The sequence below is a fragment of the Carassius auratus genome, chromosome 6, assembly GCF_003368295.1.
Source record: "Carassius auratus strain Wakin chromosome 6, ASM336829v1, whole genome shotgun sequence".
NCBI lineage: Eukaryota > Metazoa > Chordata > Actinopteri > Cypriniformes > Cyprinidae > Carassius > Carassius auratus.
In genome coordinates, this window is record NC_039248.1 from 5,047,221 (window position 1) to 5,064,225 (window position 17,005).

Sequence of the window (17,005 nt, forward strand, 5' to 3'; positions counted from 1 at the left end):
TGAGAGAAGGCTACAATCAATCTAAATGCACCCCAAAGGTTCACTGTCAGCACAATCAAAAAAAAATATCTCTAGAGGTAACCTGACTAAGAGTTTAAAAGTTTTTTCTTTTTATCACATGGGATGGCGCGATCAGATCTACTTTGAGAACGGTGTCGTGCTATTAGATGCATGTTTGGATGCTAAATTGTTGTTTATACATGCAGGCTTCCAGAGAACCTCTTTGCACAACAGCCTGAGGCCAAAGATGCTGTTGCTCAGTGTGTAATTTTTCACTGAGTATTTCCCCTATTATCCTTTGCTGCTGTCTTAGTACTCATCTCTCAGTGTGCGCTTGGACCGCTTCACAGCATCCTGCTGGCTAAAGAGTTGGCTAGCTGTTGGAGACATGTTTACTTTTGATGGCAAACCACTGTGGAAAACCACAGGAGGACAATGCAACAACATCACACTGCTAATTTTTTATTGTACACAAATGCAATAGTTGGGAAAGGGTTAATTCACCCAGATATTAAAATGATGTCATTAATAACTCACCCTTATGTCGTTCCAAACCCGTAAGACCTCCGTTCATCTTCGGAACACCGTTTAAGGTATTTTTAGATTTAGTCCGAGAAGTTTCTGAATGGAGGTCTTACGGTTTGGAACATGATTTCGACATGAGGGTGAGTCATTAATGACATAATTGAATATTTAATATTTAATATTTGGGTGAACTAACCCTTTAAAGAAATAGTAAGCCCAAAAATGAAAGCTTTGGCCTCATTTTCTTATTACCCTCATGTTGTTCCAAAAACCTATATGACTTTCTTTCCTGGAACACAAAAGGAGACGTATATAGCCTCATATATTGTTATGGCACAGATGTCATGTTCATTTAATTTGAAAACTGAGATATTGTTTATTTCAGTATGTTTACAGTCTTCCTTCTTCATAATACTTTCTCGGTGGAGGTAAAAGATGAAGGCGAGCTCAAATCAAACTGAATCCCATCTTAATTTCATTGTGAAAATATGCAGTGGAATACCATCACATCTCCACTGGACTCACTGTCACTCAGAGCTGCTTATTATCTCGTATAATAGAAGCGGCTGGGCCTTGGGAAGCCAGCACACGCTTCTCAATGGCCTGCACATAATAAATCTGAAGTTTACTGAGTGTCTCTGTCTATTTTTACTAGTGGGCTCAGTTGCCCAGAGGTTCTTCTCTGTGCTGTGTTAGTTTTATTAGTGAATCTTGGTGAATTGGATCCGACGTGTCTACAACTTTGTGTAGTTCGATAATAGAATGTTATGAAGTATTTTTTTATTTTCTAGATACTAAAAGTGCTTTACAGTAAACTTATCACAGTCCTTCTGATGCAGTCTTTGGTTAAAGTATCAATAGACTGATATTGAGACCAATCAGTTGTACAATATTTGGTCATTTCAGATGCTGGGAATTATCTCATAAGCAAATAAACAAACCTGCGGTTGTGGTTTCGAGCCCCACGTTGGGCATGCCCTTTGGCTATCTCTCTCGCCCCTCCCAAAGGGTGTCATACTCCAATGACCTCAACTGACCTCAGTTTCTGGAAAGCCGTGGCTTAGTGGTTAGAGAGTTTGACTCCTAACCCTAAGGTTGTGGGTTCAAGTCTCGGGCCGGCAATACCATAACCGAGGTGCCCTTGAGCAAGGCACAAAACCCCCTGCTGCTCTCCGGGTGAATCAGCATAAATGGCTGCCCACTGCTCCAGGTGTGTGTTCACTGCTATGTGTGTGTACTTTGGATGGGTCACCATACTTTGGATGGGTCACCATACTTGGCTGTATGTCACTTTCACAAGAAAGCTTTTGCATTTTTACAAAAAACAAACAAACTTGTTTTCTGTAAATTTCAAGACTGATTTGTTATGTTTAGCTGCGTTATCAGTGTTATTTCAGCCTGTGGAAACTTTGGTTTCTGTATGTTGTCAATGATGCAACCAGATACTGTGAGAAGACCAAACATAATGGTTTAAGAATTGGTCATTGAAACACCATATTTATAATTGCATGTCCTCACTAATGTTTGTGGTTATGGCCCTGGATATCAGTGTAAGCATCAGCCACTAAAAACCTATAACTGGTTAAGACCAGGATACCCAGTCCTGTTCCTGGAGATCTATCTTCCTGTAAAGTTCAGCTTCAGCACTGATCAAACATGGCTGAACCAACAAGATTTTCAGGAGCATTTGAAAATTACAAGTGTTTGGTCAGGGTTTGAAATGAACTCTGCAGGTAGGTACAGTAGATCTACAGGAACATGCTGGGCATTTTACGATTAAGAGAACCCAACCACATTTAGACAACCTTCTCCAGGGTTTGACCATACCAATCAAATACTCAACCTTAAAGTGACCTATCAGAGACTGATCAAAAGACATGGTCTTGAATTCTACAATTTAATGCATGAATGATGAATACGCCTCATGAAAGGCTTTAAACCTAGCAGATGCTCCGATACCCTGCAGAGCATGAAGGATATGAGGTCACAGCTCTTCTGTCTTCTCTGCCGTATGGAGCTGGGAATTAGTAATGCAAACTATGAATATTTTGAAAGCAGCCTTGCTGTTTGAACGCTACCTGATTAATTTCCACTGCCTGCATGAAGGGTAGATAGGGATGCTTGTAATTATTTATGAATAGCGGTTTATGATTTATATTCAGCTGGTGCTGTTTAAGACATGCTTAAAATGCTCCAATTTAGTGCTGTGAAATGCTGTTTGCATGCTTCATTTTCTATAGATATTGACATTGTCTGCTGATTTGTTCAGTATCTTAAAACCATTGTGTTTTTCATGCCAGGAAACTATTTCCACACTAATTATCTGCTTAGTTGATCACGTCAGCTGCTCTTTTGACTTGTATGTGGAATCCTGTCAATGTTTCCTGACCTTTATACCACCTCTTTATCCCGATTATCTTGTTGACATGCTACAAAGACTTGCAGGAGATCTCTATGAGATGTTGTCTCACATTTTACACATCCACGTTTACGAATATGGTGTTGTAAAGTCTTTTAAAACGCTGTGTAGTTTGATGTCAATTGCCCTGTAAAATGGATTTAGCCATTAGGAATAATAAGCCAGTGTTGTCAAAGAGAACTTTGCAGTACCCCACCATAATGCAAAAAACATCTAATTCATTTTCATTACTGCAATGCAATAAAATAATGATATTATTTGAGGGTACCATTTTGCATTTTTTTTGCTGGCCGGCAACATGCATGTGAATGCAGCATCATGCAAAAACCATTTTAGGTTACACATTCATGTAGAAATGTGGTATATGCAATTAGCCATGATTATTTTATTGCAACATCATATTTTAAAACTTTTTTTTTTTGCATAACTTTTTCATCATTATGATGGTATATATCGCACTGAATTTAATTTATGCTAATTTAACATAACACTCATGAGTTTTTGGCAGTGCAGTAATGAGAATTGGGAGAGAAAATGTTCCTCAGTTTCATAATGTCACAATGCAGAGAAATCTTACTGGTCTCAAAAATATAATTTCATATTTTTCATTTGAAGTCTGGTGTGAAAATATGTCTGAGGCAGCGGATTGTGAGATTCAAGAGGAAGAGTAAAACAGGTTTGTTAATTTAGGAAAATCAGGAAAGAACTTCAAACATGCTGGAGAGGTCTTAAAACAAGTCCTTGTTTTCTCAACACTGTATAATCATATTTTGAGTGACACTTTGTGTTGTTGGTTGATTTGTCTTTGCTAAAGCTTACTCAAGGGCAGCGGAGAAGCATATGTGTGTTAAACATTAGACACAAAACAATGACTCATTGCTTTTGGTTCTAAAAAGAACATATGTTTTTAATAGACTGAAAAAGTTAATATTTAACATAAAAATAGAGCAGAGCAACACATGTACTATGCACACACAAATTTCCGATGTGACTTTGGGTTCTATGTTTGAGTAGGATGGATATTCAGGGAAAATAAAAGGCTGAAATTGATCTTATCCATCAGGAATTGATTGATTCAATTTTTTTCTTCCAAAATGCTACATAGTTTGAAAAGCTTTTTCCTTTTTAATATTATTGCCATAATCTTTGCTATTTAAAAAGGCTACATTATCTAGTAGCCCAGCACAGATCTATTGGTTAACATTAACCAATATCCTGTGACATCAGCTTGAAGTCACAGTAAGGTTACAAAGATAAACATTTTCTATTTTGGCATAACATGCACTGATAAATCATTGACTATAAAACAGGGAACACTTAGAAAGTAAATAAGATCAGTTCTGATTTCATGTAGACTTTAAACACTCATAAAGGGGAGAAGTGTATTTTTATCTTCGGTTGTAATTTTCCACACTTACCAGCTCATTACTGCGTTTGATTGGATTGGCAGAGCAGATGGATATGAGCATTTAATTCATAAGGTCTCAAGTGTTGCTTAATCACTTCGGAAATGTTCCATATATGCTACGTAATTATTACATAATTGAGTGCAGTATGTCAAGTGCATAGTTGGGTTTGCACAAATTCCACAAAGTAGGTGCACACTTAGTCTTAACCGTATTTCTAAGTGCAGGAATTCAGCTGCTTAAATGAAGCAAGGCCATCTATAAGTGGACACAAGTATGTGAGGAAGGTCAATAATTACGTTTGGCAAAGTTTATTGACATGTTCCCTGTATGCTGATGGAAATCAGTGCGTTTGGTTTAGGCAGGATTAGGCTGGTCTCACATTCTTCCCTAAACCTGTTTAAGAAAATCACTAATCCCAAACAGCAACATGCCGTTACATGTCACTTTGCCTGCCTGCTGTGATCACAAGAATATCTGGTGGAATATCCTGATATGATTGCAGGAGGGAAAGTGTGCTTTGAGATCCTGTTGGGGAAAGAGATGTTTAATCATTGACCGTGGCTTACTGAGTCTCTGTTCATTAAAGTCAAAAATGAATATTTGACACTGGTGCTTAAAACATGCTCGGATAAATATATGATAGTGGTATTAGTAACTTATCTTTATGTATATATTCACAGTCTGCTGAAGGTTGTGTTTAAAATCCGTATTTGACCTGAGATGTCATAATACGGCTGGTTTTGGATAGTCAGACTTCTGACATTGCATAAAAAATATTGCAGAACCACAATGAAGCATTCTGGTCAAGGACTCTGTAATTGACATTTAAAAACTTCAAATTACTTATCTTATTGGCCAAGTGATTAAAAATTACGATATATTGGTGCCATATTGCTTAATTCACAATATTAATTTTTTTAGACTTTTTTTTTTCTTTTAATTTATTGTATAAGTATTAGATATTTGTAGTTGTCTGTTTACCATATTTTTTAGATTATATTTAGATTACCTATGCCATAATCTAATGCTCACTTGAAGTTAAAAATATCTTTAAAACATGAATTTAATTGCACTATTAAAACTAATTGTTAGCAAATCTCAAAATCCATCCATCCATCTTCCGCTTATCTGGAAAATCTCAAAATCAGTATTTAGTTTTTTTTTAAATGGTACATTTTAATTTTATTATGCCTCACTTGTTAACTTTTTATAAGTATTTATAATTTTTATATTTGAATGCTTATTTATAATAAACATTTAAAATTATTGAAATTAATGAATAATGCATTATAAAAGTATTCATAATGTACAATATGCATTATATTTTTTCATAAATAATTTTAACAATAGACAAAATGCATTTTGCATATGCAGATTCATTGTTACATCTGAAATTGGTTGTGTAGTGTTTTAATGCATTATTCTTTCCAAAGGGGATAAGTATTATAGGTCTTCTAAATGAAATCATACAGTGCATTGTAAGATGCATTACGATTCATAATTAATGCATTACTTTTATAATGCATTATATGTAATATGATTTTATTTATTTAAAATAGTATTACATTTTAATATTGGCCATTTATCATTTATCATCTCATGAAATGAAAGTAATTATGGTCGTACCTTTCATTCTTGAGCTGAAATATGTGCATCTCTAGATAAAGTCTTGTGCACCTTGACTGAAATTGTATAGCATCTAGCCAATCAGATTGGAACTTTTGGTATGTGAACACGCGATCTTGAGCCAAGACTATTATTTTGCAATATTACTAGTTGTGTTGGTAGAGGAAAATCTCTGGAAAAGTTTTGCTGAAAGAGAAGTTCACTTTAACACTGTAATGTTAAACCGCTTTCATCTAAGCACATGTATCAGAGATAAACTGGTTGAGTATGGGCACAACAGTGATGCTAACTAACTGGTAACTAAAAGATTAATGTTCATGCTCTTAGGTCTCGTTTCAGAGCTGTTTGTTCTCTGTGAATCTAGGTGATGTGCAGCAGAAGTGGAATGTCGGCTGTATTCATCTAGAGGTGATGTGCTTTTTAATGCCCAAAGCCCCAAGGCGCTGTCAGGGTCCGTCAGAACAGGTGCCTCACCATCTGGGTGTCTTTTGTTACCTGATTATTTCCACCTTTGAATTTGCTTAGTAAACTTCAAGATTGTACACTCTGAATATATAATGTAATGTTCACATACAGTACAAGTCACATACATTTGACATGAGTGATGTGTTCATGCTTGCACTGTAGGTCAAAAGTTTAGAATATGTTTCATAATAACAATAATAATGTTTTGGAAAGAACTCTCTTTTGCTCACCAAGACTGCATTTATTTGACCAAAAATGCAGTAAAAACAGTAATGCTGAGATTTCAATTAAAACATTTTTTTTTTTTTGTATTCAAAAATGTTATTTATTTCTGTGACGCAAAGCTGTTTTTTCAGCTAACAATTAATCTGTCAGGTACAAATCAGTACAGCACTCAACAACTCTGCACTCTGGGATTGCTGTCTTAGTAAAAATTGTATGTAATGCTGGTTAAGATATAGGGGGCTGCCTAGTTAACATGTCAACTTTGAGTAACATATTTTGCATTGTGAGCATGCCTGCAGTAAAATGCTGCCTACATAGTCAGCTCACTTCATTCTGGAAGAATTCTCTTTATGTCAACAATTCACTCTTGTGTTTCTATTTTTATTTCTTTTGAGGAAATTTAGAGGAAACATCTGAAACATGTTTATACTTGACAAAGTGTGCACTTCCACATAATTTAACCAAAGGCCTCTATGCAACCTGCATTCCAGGTTGAGGTCTGCAAGCCCAAAAGGTCCATTCAGGCTGGGCTCGGGCCATTTTTCGGCTGATATATCGGTTGACCTCCAGAAAGGAAATGTGTTTGCATGAAAATAATGACATTGATTTGATTTAAATTTGCATTGTGCAGTATTATACCAATGCCAGGATATGTCAGGATGACTTGATAAACTGGATTGCGGATGGTTAGTGAATAATAAAACATTTTAGTAGTAAAATTCAGTGCACAAAGTGATGCAGCTGTTTCATGTAATCTCCTCCGACTGTTCAAATCTCCAGTTTAATTACATCATTAAAAAAAGAACAAGAAAAACATTTGACTGAAAATATGCTTGGTAGAAAAATAGCTTGGAGGTGTTTTTGATTTTGAGACAGAGGATTGAATTAAAAACAGACCAAAAAGCATACAGAATCTGGGCAATCCACCAGTACAGAGAGAGAGGGAGAGAAAAAGGGAAAGCAACACTTAACATTTTTGTCCTTGACACCGGTTCTTCCCTTCCTCTGTAATGTGTGTGTGTGTGTGTGTGTGTGTGTGTGTGGGGGACTCGGGGTGTAAGTGTCCTAGAAAGAGGGAAATAAGTACAACAGTCCTTTTTCTGCCCTTCAAAGTCACAAGTGTGTTAGTACCATAACAAATATTTGAGACATTCCTTTGCAGCATGACTTGAAAAACATGAGCATCAGGGAAACATAATGAAGCCTTTTATTATTATTTTAAGATACCTCACAGCTGTTTTGTCATGGTAACATGGTGCTTACTTACACATGCACGTTGCACGCTGTGCCTGCAGTGGTGTTTTGTGGTTGTCTAGCCATGACTCAGAAGTCGCATCTTGATCTGTGCCCTTTGCTCACACGTGGCTGCTTTTCTTTCAAGCTGTTCAAACAGAGCTTAGTGGCTTAGCTTGGTACAGAAAAATGAGCAGAACAAAGTCTCTAAAGATAATCTTCGATGGTAATTGATAGTGAATTTGAGGGAAGGTATCCTGTATGGCTTCAGAAGATTATAGAAAGCCCAGAGGGTGACATTTTGCCGAACCTGCCAGAGATTTGAAGACTTGCGGCAACGTTAAAGCGCATTTGGTTGCACTGTTTAAATATGAAATCCTCTTATGAATCAGCTTTTTCAGTTTATAATTAGCTGATCTGTCGTCTTATGCATTTTGATGAAGGCTGACCTTTCCTAATGTGCCTTCATTTCCTTTTTTTTTCTTGCATCCAAGTATTTCCTGCACTCTTTGACAAACAACCTAAATTGATTAAGCGAAGCTTGCTCAGACATTCTAGTGCAAGCCACAGAATATTTGAAATATTCCATCTGACACCTGGAATCCACCATGAAATAAACTCTTGCAGTGTTAAATCTCAAGTTCAGATCTCACTGGCTCTCCTGTTAAGCTGATGGATAGCATTACTCGCAGCATCTACAGACTTAGTGGTGAGAATCCCAGCTTGATGGTTGGCTCACTGTGACTTATTGACTCCTCTTGTTTTAGTGCTTGTGCAAGAACCCAGTTTCCTATGACCAGCCGTCCCCCAAAAATCTTTAGGTACTTTTCACAATATCCAAGTAGTCTCTCAAAATCAGACTTCTGGCTGTCTTTATTGGGACTTTACCAACCACTGCTTTATTTGTTGCTTTTTCAATGACATTTCAGGTCATTTACATGCTGAACACAAACAGCCCAACAGGAATAGACACCACTGCATAAAATCCAATCCTTAAGTATTTTGTTTAATGTTCCAGTTTAAAAAAAAGGTAGACATACTTTGTGAATCAACTCTGCATACAATTAAACATTTTGGACGAAATTTGCTTCCTATAAAATTGTTCCAAAGCTGTAAGTTTTTTTTTTTTTTTCTGCAGAAAATGTATTTAGAAAAATCTGTTGTTTACCCTTAATATGAAAGTCAATAAGAGCAAATGTTGTTTTGGTCTCTATTGACCTCCAATGCGGGGGCAAAAACAATTGTAACATTCTTCAAAAATCTTTAATAAAATATATTATTTTGTGTTCAGCAGAAGAAGAAAGGAAATCATGAAGATTTGAACCAATGTGAAAGTGAGTAAATTATATCAATGTATGAAGTCTTACTGCACTGGTAGATTTTAGTCACTTTTTTAACAAAACAAGTCCAGTAAAGTAATAAAAAAAATTAAACTTTGTTTCCTGGTAAAATCTGTACACCGTGACTCCTAGAAATTGTTAAAAGCCAGCAAAACAGATGTAGACCATTTGAGAAGGCTTTTGGTATTTTTGTGTGCAATATATGCATCAAACAGTCAGTGAATGGTCAGAGGGAGGTCTGAGGGTGTGCAATCAGCATGAGACTGTCATTAAACCAAACAGTATCAGAAAAAGCATCTGGTCTGATGACACTGTCAGGTTATCTGACTCCTTAGATCATGGACAAGAGCCTGTCCTGCAGGCACTGCATATACAATACACACACTCCTTCTTCCATGCCTCCCATTGTAAGGTTGGTTAAGGTGCCTGAACCCCACAGTGTTTGAAAAAGTGTTTTTGAGCTTCTATGAAGGTGCAATATTGTTGTTATGAGTTACTTTAGTTCTTGGCTGGGTGTTGAACCATGCAGAGGATATTACAGATGGAGAGCTTTGGGGGTTGTGAAGAGCTTGTTCCTGTCTGAACAGAGACTATTGTATGGGGTGACTAACGTTTAGCACAGAGGAGCACCTGACAGAGAGGACATTAATCCATTTCTAGCAGCCCTGTGCAGCTCAATAACATCCCAAACAAGTAAGAGAGACGTCCAGGGAGGCCGACACGGGTAGCTGACTGCTGGCCAACAACCCCTGGTCCTCCCTAGAGAAGTTTAAGACATTTTACTACAACAGTGGTTAAACTCAAGTTGCAAGCCCAGAGAGTCAATTGATAAGAAGTTGGTTTGTGACAGAAATTACTATAACGCACTTTTTGATGCGTTTAGACTGCAGTTGCCGTTTTAAGTTGCACCAGAAGACAGTTTACAGCAGGGCCAGACATGGGCTTTTCCATTAATGGGCAATATTTGCCCATTGGATTTCTTACTTTTTCAAAGGGCAATTTTTATAGTTACTTTATTTCTGCCATGACAACTCTTGGAAAGTTTAGCATGGATATATATATATATATATATATATATATATATATATATATATATATATATATATGTATGTATGTATGTTTTAGGACAGAACTTTATATAAAAATAACTGATTTTTGCCCTCCTATCTGGAATTTGATTCATTTGTGTTCATTCTGATGCCATTTTTGCTCCAGGCCTCTGTTCATTTCCGAACTTGGTTTACAGTAAATACAGCACCTGTGAGAAAATGTTACATTGTTTTTGTTTTCTATTGTTTCCAGGCGTACATATCATCATACCATGTGATATCACCTTTAGGAATCTGCCCCCAGGGCTGTCTTGCACTGTTTGTGACATACACGCGTTCACACATTCATATTCTGTTTGGAATTCTTGCAAAGACTTCATTGGAATCCTGTGTTTTCATATTCTGCCCGTTTACAGTGTCACTCATCAAGACCTGGCAGCGTTGTTACAACCGCCACACTAAACGTCACATTCCTCTTATTCCCCCCAATGAACACACACACACACACAGGCACTCACATACACAAAAGCACTGTATTCTGCAGTACTACAGTCAAATTCCACAAACACTATTTTGGTGTCTTTGGCCTGAGGAGAATCAAAATGGGGCCGGACTGCAGAAAACATCCGCAGTGAATCCATGCTCATGGAGTAAATGCACAAAGTTGAAACTTATCCAGCCCAGAGGAGTGGAGCACCCCCAGCACTGCACATTTTGTGTGTCTCCCTTATTTATCGCACCTGATTCAACTCATCAGCTCATTAATGGAGACTGCAAGACCTGAAATGGGTGTGAGGTGCTAGGGGTGCTTGCAGGTTAAAAAGATGGGATGGGAGTCATTAGCCACATTTCCACCGCTGTAACTTTACCCAGGAACTAGAAACTTTGGGCTGGTACCTCTGTAGCTGTGTCCAAATTCAGGGTCTGCATCCTCCTTAGGATCCTTCCTACCCGGTTGAAGGAGGATGGGTCCTCCGACGACCGCAAAAACCGGAAGTCGGTGTTTGTGAATTTGGACAGCCTACCCTTCTTTCAGTTCCCTCCCTTACGCTTTGCTCATATCCTGTCGCCTACCAACCGTGACAGCGCTAAGCAAGACGCGCGTGAAGAGCTCATCATTCTCTCTCCGGAGCTTTATAAACACTTCTGTCTGCTCTTTCGTCCTTAGAAGCGTTAAAAACAGCTTCAATCACTAACAAATAAGCTGTGTGTAAGGGTATATTCACACAGGCAGTAAGGAAGAAGCTAGTTTACGAAAGTAAACTTTTTTTTTTTTTTACATATACACGTACAAATGTAAAAAAAAAAACGCTTAACGCTAAAACAAAATGCCTAACTAGAAAACCACTGAAAATATATAATTTTGAAAAGCCAGTTTTTAAAAAACACCGAAAATAATACTCCTCCCCCACTCCGCTACCGCTCGCTTCGTCCTGCCGAAAAGAATTATGGGATAGGTGGGACGCGAAAGGATCCACCACACCCATCCTTCCAGTTCGGGGAAAAGGAGGACGCATTTGTGGGCCGCATTTGAAGGATCCTGTGAATTTGGAGCCTTCGTCGCGGCGCTGTGACGTAGCATCCTTCAAATGAGTCCTCCGAAGGATGTAGACCCTGAATTTGGACACAGCTTGTGTGTTTCCACTGCAGGAACCAGGATCTATATAAAGTTCAGGGTAAAAAAAAAATATTTATATTATAAAAATGAGATATTCTTGAAAATTAACACACTCCCTTAAGACAACAAACCACTTCTTTGTCTTGTGTTCTTAGTTTTCTTTCATTGTTAATTTATTTTTTATTTTTTAACCTGCGACACATTTTTTTGTCTTGCAGCAAAAATGTGAAAACCACAGCACTTGAATTCTGCCTTGTTCAAATGCGGAAAAAGTATTCACTGTTTTAACCACAGGTATATCCTTGTTATAACATGCTTCACATTTCCATAATCACAGGGCATTCAAACACGCACCACATTGACGCTATTGTATATACTGTATAATCTCTGCCTCATTTAGGTCACAAGACATTGTACTGTAATAAATGGCAGTCCGTTGGACTCCTAGATTGTTTTGTGAAGCCTCCACAAAGAGCTTTGCTTTTGCTGGCGCACATAACAACCACTGGTATTCAAACTAGACAATATGGATTATGTGATACAATAAGAAATACTTTGTTGTTGTTGTACTGTGTCTCTCAGTTTTACTCAAAATACTTGTTTTTCCCTCCAAGAAAAATCTGATAAACATGCCTGTGTTCTCAAGAATCAGGTCAGATCATTCATCATGCACCTAAATGTGGGGTGTGAGGATGACATGCAGGGAACAGGCTTTCAACAACAGTTTCCTACTGATGTCACGCTAATGTAGAGCATGTCAACTTTGCAAGGAGGAGTTAAACTAGATGTCTGTTATAGACAAGCCATGACGTAGCATTAGCATGTCATGTTAGAGGACAGATTGCTAACAAGCTGGTCATGCGCTAAGTGCACTCAAATAATCAAATACAAATGCATGCATTCTGTACTGAAGTGAAAGTGTATTTGAAGTACAGTACATACATAACATTAAGTGTCAACAGATCAACAATTAACAAGCTCAGGGTTTTTTAAAGTCCTCAGATGCTGCTTGTGCTTATTGTTGGAAGGACAGCACAGATTTTGAAAGAGAGACTTGTTTGAGATTGTTAAAACTAGATGTCAGGAAAGGCGTGAAGTCCAGTTTAGTTTAGAAGTACAATCAGTACCAGCAGGATTTAACCTCTAGGTTGGAGAAAAAATGAGCAGTTGCCATAGAGATATCTGAAAATGTTGTTATTATTTAGAGGTATTTATTACAGTAGACTGCTGGTATTAAGCTGCCTTTGGCTAATGCGGTGTTTTGAAATTCTCTGCATGCACAAATGTGGGAAATGAACACGCAGTCAGGTTAAGACTACAAACACTCAGCAGTCGCATCAATGCAGCTTCCTGTTGCCGTTTCAGCCGTCCACATTCAAGGTTAGTTGAACACAGATGTGTTTCCTCTCCCCGCGGAGGGCTGCGTGCCCTGCTCCAGGTGCCCTGTTGACAGATTTCTCACTGGTTTGTGTGCTCTAGCATGGCTGTCAGAATTCCTGCTAGGCATCTTTTCAACATGCTGGTTGACACTAGCAGTGTGACTTTTAACTATTTAATTGGTAGGTGAAAAAATAAAACAAAATCCAGAATAACAACCCAAGCTTACTGGCAAAACATGCCGGTGATATTTCTGCAAAATATTATGTTGCTGCTTGCATGCTTTGCAACACGTCCAAAGTGAATGAACAAGCTTTTAGAGCTACTCTGTGGACATTTTTAACTGAAACTGAGAATCCAGTAAAATTTAGTCAAACCAGAATGTATGAATTACTAATGATAAATCTAAGTTATTAAACTAATAAACAATCAATGGTCAAATTTTCTTGTTTTTGATTCAATGAAATTTGAATAAACACATGCTTTAAAACATTTGTTCAGCCCCCCCCCCCCCCCAATCAAAAGTTTTGATTGATTGATTGCCTAAACCGTATAACTGTGGTATTTTCTGAGACCATTATCATACCATGAATCTCATACCGTTCCAACCCTTATAAATTGCTAATAGAAGACATTTACTTTTCGAAACCATATTGACATTGTGTTCTGTTGTATTTATGCCTTTCATTTTCTTTATGTGGTGTTAAAAAGGTCTTAAATTTACCATCACAAAACGGGAATTACTATAGAGTTTTAAAGGCTCTGCATCACAAGTTCAGAGCTGTACCAGGTGAGCTAACAAGCAAGTTTACCATGTCAGAAAATCCATACATCTGGAGCTGGTTATGTGATGTCATAAAATTAAGTTATAACCTCAAAACACAAGTACAAATACATTGAGCATAGAACTGCATAAAAATGAACTTGATCTATAAAATAGTTTTTTTGCTTGTTTTTTGGAACAATGTAGGTAAAGTCATGATTTTCCAATGAGCCTATTTTAAGAAAAGTTATCTTATGAAAAGTGAAACACTTTAGTCAACAATTTGAATAGTCTTGAAGCACAGATCAGCAATTTAAAAAAGAAAAAGCATATTTTTACACTCAGCTGTTGCTAAGACTACAAAACCTGAGTGCATTATCAATAAGCACTCATAAAGCAACAGTGTTCATCGCCACAGAGCGCAGTTATTGCTGACAGCCCAGTCAGCCAAGCACTGTGTCGTAGCAGAACTGTGGAGGATGTTTGCTCAGTCATCTGTGGATAAGATGAGGTGAACTCACACAGCTTTATGAAAATGAAGGGTATGAGAGCAGAAAGTGTGGTGGTGGGGAAGTGTGTAACACTGCACCCAGGGGCACACGATTAGCAGCGGTGTTTTCCGCATGGCTGCTCTACTTGCTGTTTGGATTGTCACATTTGTCATTTGCTGCTCGCTAACGGCCCAAGTTATTAGCCTAATTTCTGTACATTTAGTAATGCATCATGAATAAAGAAGTTACCCAGGCAGAAAATAGACAAATGATCCACAGTTAAACTAAAGCCATTTCAGCTTGAGGGGATTGAGTATTTATTTTGTTGCATTTTTACTCTTGTTTCCTAAAGTAAGCATCACTGTTTCTTATGTTCAATGCAAAATGGATTGTTTTTTTTTTTATACAAAACTGACCCTAAATATTACAGTTTGTGCCACAGACATGAATGATAGGTGAAATCATGCAGCTTGCTTTGGAGATTATTGAAACGATTGAATGTTTACTGATACATATTATTTTTATAGTTGAGACATTTAGAATGAAGCAGAATTGTGAAACTTGTACATTTATAATAACTTTATTGCAACAGTGTATCATTTCAGCTTTAGGGTTCATGGTGTAAAGTTGAATATATCTTTACATAGGAAAGGAAAGGACGTGGCATGTGGCCAAGTTTGGTGTCCCATACTCTGAATTTGTGCGCTGTATTTAACCCATCCAAGTGCAAATACACAACAATGAGAATCTTTTCTTGAAGGAGGCAAAGAGTTTATAAATGAAGTTATTAAATTAATTATCAAATTACTTTGTTAATTGGCTTTACTTGTACTGAAATTAGAATATTTCTTAAGGATATTTGGGAAATAAATAAATAAAACCTAATTAAATCTAGACTCAGACTGAGGCCTGACCCGTATACAGAGACCAGACTATCAGAGAGACTTGTGGGTAGGTTGTTTTGACTAGCAAGCATCCATCCTACGATCATCCAAAATACCCTAGCAACCACATACTGTAGTAATGAGCTCACAACCACTCGTGAGACCTTAGCAACTACACAGCACTGCCCTGGCAAACAAGTGGGAGTGATTGTGGTAGTGAGGATCTATATTAAAGCTTTGTTCATTTCTCAACAACTGAAGCTGACACTGAGCCAGGCTTGAGAATGGAAGAGTGTTCAGAGTAAATACACAAAGACGGTGCTGACTTGCTTTGTGTTTCCTCGTGGTTTAGTGCGGTTTCTCATGAATGTGTATAATTCAGAGAATGGGAAGTGGAGATTAAGACTGTAAGGCTATGATGAAAGAACCATTATTATATTTTTGGTGACATTTGCATCCTTCCTTCCTGTAAACAGTTGAAAATTGTGAATATTGGAGGTTGAGGGTGTGTCAGTTTTTGTGTGTGCATCTGAAGGTGAGAGACTGTTTTATCTCAGTTCCCATGATCCCCTTTCCCCTGAGGCTCCATTCATTTCTCACGGTTTCCAGCGGGGTATGTCAGTCAGTCAAGCCTGTTCTCATGGTAAATGCATTGCATCTGACCAGCCCCAGAACACACATTTGACCTAAAACCATGTCATCTCTGCTCAGTGCTGTATTTACAAGAGCTCTGCAGCATGACTTCATTTGAAGACTACAGACTTCTAGAGTTTCTAGTTAGTAATTTTTGTATACCCACGCACTTGAAAAAAAAGACTTCTTAATTACTTTTTTTTATTATTTTTTTTTTTTTATCTTGATTTCCAGTAAAAATCTTAAATATATATAATTTATGTCGAGAAGCAGCACTTCACACAAGATGTTAAGAATTTCATAGAGTGCATTTTTAACACAAGTATGTTTTATCATCCTGCACTGGCAGTTTTTTTTCCCTGTTTGTTTAAAGTTATTTAAACTTAAGTATAAAGTGTCATGTAAATGCCCAATAAGATTTTAAGAATTGTTTTCAGAGAACATCTTATCCCATTTTTTTTTCTACTAACATAAATCTTACAGAATCTTGTGAGGTTTATTCTTTAAACATCTTTTTGCCACTGGGGTAAGACATTAATTCAAGATATTTTCTAAAATTAAGTCTAATAATGTCTCGTGCAAATTTGCTCTCAATTTAATGCATTTAGTTTTAAAAATACTGAGATTTGTTCCTCTAAAACACAACAAATACATAAAGATATATATTTGATATACATATATAGAAGCATATATCTGAGCAGCAGCTTTATAAGATATGAAAAGTTTATATATATATAAAAACGTATATCTATTCGTAATGAAATTTAGTTTCCAGGTCACTATAGTAATTAAATGGGTGTTGGTGTCTTTGCACCTTTATAGATAGAAGCACGTTGCCATAGCAACAGCTTGGGTGGACACCTGATGATAACGGTTGTGAACGCGAAAACAGAGAAGCCCATTGTTTCTCATCTTTTCAGATGCATTTTTTTTTCTTTTTTTCCATCT

General features: G+C 37.2%; 1 protein-coding gene across 5 annotated transcripts in view; it reads left to right on the plus strand.

The window, feature by feature from the left end:
• palm3 (paralemmin 3) overlaps positions 1-17,005 on the plus strand; it is a 36,172-nt gene that overhangs the window by 3,069 nt on the left and 16,098 nt on the right. The window contains exon 2 of one of the 5 annotated variants that reach the window (XM_026257461.1): positions 9,194-9,236. The exons of 3 other annotated variants lie outside the window; for them this stretch is intronic. The gene's annotated coding sequence lies outside the window, so the exon portion shown is untranslated. Of the gene's footprint in view, positions 1-6,367; positions 6,445-9,193; positions 9,237-17,005 lie in introns of those variants that run through there. One more of the 5 variants, XM_026257468.1, reaches the window with a different exon arrangement.